The sequence below is a fragment of the Thunnus maccoyii genome, chromosome 24 (assembly GCF_910596095.1).
Source record: "Thunnus maccoyii chromosome 24, fThuMac1.1, whole genome shotgun sequence".
Lineage (NCBI taxonomy): Eukaryota > Metazoa > Chordata > Actinopteri > Scombriformes > Scombridae > Thunnus > Thunnus maccoyii.
Window position 1 is genome coordinate 17,995,639 of NC_056556.1, and position 5,000 is coordinate 18,000,638.

Here is a 5,000-nt window from a genome sequence, read left to right on the forward strand (position 1 = left end):
TTCTGCACAGACACGGAGGAAAACAAGAGAGAGGATCCCTACGTTAAACACGGCGGGCGGGCGCTTGTGGAGAAAAGTGAGAAAGCTTACAGCACCTGGTATTCCCAGGCGGTCTCCCATCCAAGTACTAACCAGGCCCGACCCTGCTTAGCTTCCGAGATCAGACGAGATCGGGCGTGTTCAGGGTGGTATGGCCGTAAGCTGTCCAAGGTACCACGCATGGGCCTTTTAGGGATGTCGCTCGTCAGACGCGCCTTCAACGCCCAGGCGGCAGCTGCGGGGAGAGCGTTCCGATCCATTCCTCCGTCGGAGAAATACCAGAGAGTGGAACTCCCGCGCACAGTTCTGCACAGACACGGAGGAAAACAAGAGAGAGGATCCCTACGTTAAACACGGCGGGCGGGCGCTTGTGGAGAAAAGTGAAAAAGCTTACAGCACCTGGTATTCCCAGGCGGTCTCCCATCCAAGTACTAACCAGGCCCGACCCTGCTTGGCTTCCGAGATCAGACGAGATCGGGCGTGTTCAGGGTGGTATGGCCGTAAGCTGTCCAAGGTACCACGCATGGGCCTTTTAAGTTGTCCAAGGTACCACGCATGGGCCTTTTAGGGATGTCGCTCGTCAGACGCGCCTTCAAGGCCCAGGCGGCAGCTGCGGGGAGAGCCTTCCGATCCATTCCTCCGTCGGAGAAATACCAGAGAGTGGGACTCCCGCGCACAGTTCTGCACAGACACGGAGGAAAACAAGAGAGAGGATCCCTACGTTAAACACGGCGGGCGGGCGCTTGTGGAGAAAAGTGAAAAAGCTTACAGCACCTGGTATTCCCAGGCGGTCTCCCATCCAAGTACTAACCAGGCCCGACCCTGCTTAGCTTCCGAGATCAGACGAGATCGGGCGTGTTCAGGGTGGTATGGCCGTAAGCTGTCCAAGGTACCACGCATGGGCCTTTTAAGCTGTCCAAGGTACCACGCATGGGCCTTTTAGGGATGTCGCTCGTCAGACGCGCCTTCAACACCCAGGCGGCAGCTGCGGGGAGAGCGTTCCGATCCATTCCTCCGTCGGAGAAATACCAGAGTGGGACTCCCGCGCACACTTCTGCACAGACACAGAGGAAAACAAGAGAGAGGATCCCTACGTTAAACACGGCGGGCGGGCGCATGTGGAGAAACGTGAGAAAGCTTACAGCACCTGGTATTCCCAGGCGGTCTCCCATCCAAGTACTAACCAGGCCCGACCCTGCTTAGGTTCCGAGATCAGACGAGATCGGGCGTGTTCAGGGTGGTATGGCCGTAAGCTGTCCAAGGTACCACGCATGGGCCTTTTAAGCTGTCCAAGGTACCACGCATGGGCCTTTTAAGCTGTCCAAGGTACCACGCATGGGCCTTTTAGGGATGTCGCTCGTCAGACGCGCCTTCAACACTCAGGCAGCAGCTGCGGGGAGAGCGTTCCGATACATTCCTCCGTCGGAGAAATACCAGAGTGGGACTCCCGCGCACAGTTCTGCACAGACACGGAGGAAAACAAGAGAGAGGATCCCTACGTTAAACACGGCGGGCGGGCGCTTGTGGAGAAAAGTGAGAAAGCTTACAGCACCTGGTATTCCCAGGCGGTCTCCCATCCAAGTACTAACCAGGCCCGACCCTGCTTAGCTTCCGAGATCAGACGAGATCGGGCGTGTTCAGGGTGGTATGGCCGTAAGCTGTCCAAGGTACCACGCATGGGCCTTTTAGGGATGTCGCTCGTCAGACGCGCCTTCAACGCCCAGGCGGCAGCTGCGGGGAGAGCGTTCCGATCCATTCCTCCGTCGGAGAAATACCAGAGAGTGGAACTCCCGCGCACAGTTCTGCACAGACACGGAGGAAAACAAGAGAGAGGATCCCTACGTTAAACACGGCGGGCGGGCGCTTGTGGAGAAAAGTGAAAAAGCTTACAGCACCTGGTATTCCCAGGCGGTCTCCCATCCAAGTACTAACCAGGCCCGACCCTGCTTGGCTTCCGAGATCAGACGAGATCGGGCGTGTTCAGGGTGGTATGGCCGTAAGCTGTCCAAGGTACCACGCATGGGCCTTTTAAGTTGTCCAAGGTACCACGCATGGGCCTTTTAGGGATGTCGCTCGTCAGACGCGCCTTCAAGGCCCAGGCGGCAGCTGCGGGGAGAGCCTTCCGATCCATTCCTCCGTCGGAGAAATACCAGAGAGTGGGACTCCCGCGCACAGTTCTGCACAGACACGGAGGAAAACAAGAGAGAGGATCCCTACGTTAAACACGGCGGGCGGGCGCTTGTGGAGAAAAGTGAAAAAGCTTACAGCACCTGGTATTCCCAGGCGGTCTCCCATCCAAGTACTAACCAGGCCCGACCCTGCTTAGCTTCCGAGATCAGACGAGATCGGGCTTGTTCAGGGTGGTATGGCCGTAAGCTGTCCAAGGTACCACGCATGGGCCTTTTAGGGATGTCGCTCGTCAGACGCGCCTTCAACGCCCAGGCGGCAGCTGCGGGGAGAGCGTTCCGATCCATTCCTCCGTCGGAGAAATACCAGAGAGTGGGACTCCCGCGCACAGTTCTGCACAGACACGGAGGAAAACAAGAGAGAGGATCCCTACGTTAAACACGGCGGGCGGGCGCTTGTGGAGAAAAGTGAAAAAGCTTACAGCACCTGGTATTCCCAGGCGGTCTCCCATCCAAGTACTAACCAGGCCCTACCCTGCGTAGCTTCCGAGATCAGACGAGATCGGGCGTGTTCAGGGTGGTATGGCCGTAAGCTGTCCAAGGTACCACGCATGGGCCTTTTAAGCTGTCCAAGGTACCACGCATGGGCCTTTTAGGGATGTCGCTCGTCAGACGCGCCTTCAACACCCAGGCGGCAGCTGCGGGGAGAGCGTTCCGATCCATTCCTCCGTCGGAGAAATACCAGAGTGGGACTCCCGCGCACAGTTCTGCACAGACACGGAGGAAAACAAGAGAGAGGATCCCTACGTTAAACACGGCGGGCGGGCGCTTGTGGAGAAAAGTGAGAAAGGTTACAGCACCTGGTATTCCCAGGCGGTCTCCCATCCAAGTACTAACCAGGCCCGACCCTGCTTAGCTTCCGAGATCAGACGAGATCGGGCGTGTTCAGGGTGGTATGGCCGTAAGCTGTCCAAGGTACCACGCATGGGCCTTTTAAGCTGTCCAAGGTACCACGCATGGGCCTTTTAAGCTGTCCAAGGTACCACGCATGGGCCTTTTAGGGATGTCGCTCGTCAGACGCGCCTTCAACACCCAGGCGGCAGCTGCGGGGAGAGCGTTCCGATACATTCCTCCGTCGGAGAAATACCAGAGTGGGACTCCCGCGCACAGTTCTGCACAGACACGGAGGAAAACAAGAGAGAGGATCCCTACGTTAAACACGGCGGGCGGGCGCTTGTGGAGAAAAGTGAGAAAGCTTACAGCACCTGGTATTCCCAGGCGGTCTCCCATCCAAGTACTAACCAGGCCCGACCCTGCTTAGCTTCTGAGATCAGACGAGATCGGGCGTGTTCAGGGTGGTATGGCCGTAAGCTGTCCAAGGTACCACGCATGGGCCTTTTAAGCTGTCCAAGGTACCACGCATGGGCCTTTTAGGGATGTCGCTCGTCAGACGCGCCTTCAACACCCAGGCGGCAGCTGCGGGGAGAGCGTTCCGATACATTCCTCCGTCGGAGAAATACCAGAGTGGGACTCCCGCGCACAGTTCTGCACAGACACGGAGGAAAACAAGAGAGAGGATCCCTACGTTAAACACGGCGGGCGGACGCTTGTGGAGAAAAGTGAGAAAGCTTACAGCACCTGGTATTCCCAGGCGGTCTCCCATCCAAGTACTAACCAGGCCCGACCCTGCTTAGCTTCTGAGATCAGACGAGATCGGGCGTGTTCAGGGTGGTATGGCCGTAAGCTGTCCAAGGTACCACGCATGGGCCTTTTAGGGATGTCGCTCGTCAGACGCGCCTTCAACGCCCAGGCGGCAGCTGCGGGGAGAGCGTTCCGATCCATTCCTCCGTCGGAGAAATACCAGAGAGTGGGACTCCCGCGCACAGTTCTGCACAGACACGGAGGAAAACAAGAGAGAGGATCCCTACGTTAAACACGGCGGGCGGGCGCTTGTGGAGAAAAGTGAAAAAGCTTACAGCACCTGGTATTCCCAGGCGGTCTCCCATCCAAGTACTAACCAGGCCCTACCCTGCGTAGCTTCCGAGATCAGACGAGATCGGGCGTGTTCAGGGTGGTATGGCCGTAAGCTGTCCAAGGTACCACGCATGGGCCTTTTAAGCTGTCCAAGGTACCACGCATGGGCCTTTTAGGGATGTCGCTCGTCAGACGCGCCTTCAACACCCAGGCGGCAGCTGCGGGGAGAGCGTTCCGATCCATTCCTCCGTCGGAGAAATACCAGAGTGGGACTCCCGCGCACAGTTCTGCACAGACACGGAGGAAAACAAGAGAGAGGATCCCTACGTTAAACACGGCGGGCGGGCGCTTGTGGAGAAAAGTGAGAAAGGTTACAGCACCTGGTATTCCCAGGCGGTCTCCCATCCAAGTACTAACCAGGCCCGACCCTGCTTAGCTTCCGAGATCAGACGAGATCGGGCGTGTTCAGGGTGGTATGGCCGTAAGCTGTCCAAGGTACCACGCATGGGCCTTTTAAGCTGTCCAAGGTACCACGCATGGGCCTTTTAAGCTGTCCAAGGTACCACGCATGGGCCTTTTAGGGATGTCGCTCGTCAGACGCGCCTTCAACACCCAGGCGGCAGCTGCGGGGAGAGCGTTCCGATACATTCCTCCGTCGGAGAAATACCAGAGTGGGACTCCCGCGCACAGTTCTGCACAGACACGGAGGAAAACAAGAGAGAGGATCCCTACGTTAAACACGGCGGGCGGGCGCTTGTGGAGAAAAGTGAGAAAGCTTACAGCACCTGGTATTCCCAGGCGGTCTCCCATCCAAGTACTAACCAGGCCCGACCCTGCTTAGCTTCTGAGATCAGACGAGAT

The 5,000-nt window shown here is 57.5% G+C and overlaps 14 non-coding genes across 14 annotated transcripts in view; all 14 read right to left on the minus strand.

The window, feature by feature from the left end:
• Positions 1–83: 83 nt before the first annotated feature.
• LOC121893274 lies at positions 84–202 on the minus strand. The gene has a single exon (XR_006095185.1). It is a non-coding gene; the product is annotated as a 5S ribosomal RNA (ribosomal RNA).
• Positions 203–426: 224 nt separating this feature from the next.
• Positions 427–545, minus strand: LOC121893387. Its single transcript, XR_006095293.1, has one exon. It is a non-coding gene; the product is annotated as a 5S ribosomal RNA (ribosomal RNA).
• Positions 546–801: 256 nt separating this feature from the next.
• On the minus strand, positions 802–920 carry LOC121893275. The gene has a single exon (XR_006095186.1). It is a non-coding gene; the product is annotated as a 5S ribosomal RNA (ribosomal RNA).
• A 254-nt stretch (positions 921–1,174) lies between these two features.
• LOC121892718 lies at positions 1,175–1,293 on the minus strand. The gene has a single exon (XR_006094686.1). It is a non-coding gene; the product is annotated as a 5S ribosomal RNA (ribosomal RNA).
• A 286-nt stretch (positions 1,294–1,579) lies between these two features.
• On the minus strand, positions 1,580–1,698 carry LOC121893276. Its single transcript, XR_006095187.1, has one exon. It is a non-coding gene; the product is annotated as a 5S ribosomal RNA (ribosomal RNA).
• Positions 1,699–1,922: 224 nt separating this feature from the next.
• LOC121893388 lies at positions 1,923–2,041 on the minus strand. Its single transcript, XR_006095294.1, has one exon. It is a non-coding gene; the product is annotated as a 5S ribosomal RNA (ribosomal RNA).
• A 256-nt stretch (positions 2,042–2,297) lies between these two features.
• Positions 2,298–2,416, minus strand: LOC121892588. Its single transcript, XR_006094562.1, has one exon. It is a non-coding gene; the product is annotated as a 5S ribosomal RNA (ribosomal RNA).
• A 224-nt stretch (positions 2,417–2,640) lies between these two features.
• Positions 2,641–2,759, minus strand: LOC121892599. Its single transcript, XR_006094573.1, has one exon. It is a non-coding gene; the product is annotated as a 5S ribosomal RNA (ribosomal RNA).
• Positions 2,760–3,013: 254 nt separating this feature from the next.
• On the minus strand, positions 3,014–3,132 carry LOC121892594. The gene has a single exon (XR_006094569.1). It is a non-coding gene; the product is annotated as a 5S ribosomal RNA (ribosomal RNA).
• A 286-nt stretch (positions 3,133–3,418) lies between these two features.
• LOC121892624 lies at positions 3,419–3,537 on the minus strand. Its single transcript, XR_006094597.1, has one exon. It is a non-coding gene; the product is annotated as a 5S ribosomal RNA (ribosomal RNA).
• Positions 3,538–3,791: 254 nt separating this feature from the next.
• LOC121892625 lies at positions 3,792–3,910 on the minus strand. Its single transcript, XR_006094598.1, has one exon. It is a non-coding gene; the product is annotated as a 5S ribosomal RNA (ribosomal RNA).
• Positions 3,911–4,134: 224 nt separating this feature from the next.
• LOC121892600 lies at positions 4,135–4,253 on the minus strand. The gene has a single exon (XR_006094574.1). It is a non-coding gene; the product is annotated as a 5S ribosomal RNA (ribosomal RNA).
• A 254-nt stretch (positions 4,254–4,507) lies between these two features.
• On the minus strand, positions 4,508–4,626 carry LOC121892596. The gene has a single exon (XR_006094570.1). It is a non-coding gene; the product is annotated as a 5S ribosomal RNA (ribosomal RNA).
• A 286-nt stretch (positions 4,627–4,912) lies between these two features.
• The window catches only part of LOC121892626, a 119-nt gene continuing 31 nt past the window's right edge, over positions 4,913–5,000 (minus strand). Inside the window, exon 1 of the ribosomal RNA XR_006094599.1 lies at positions 4,913–5,000. This exon is cut by the window's right edge and continues 31 nt beyond it. This is a non-coding gene — a ribosomal RNA (5S ribosomal RNA).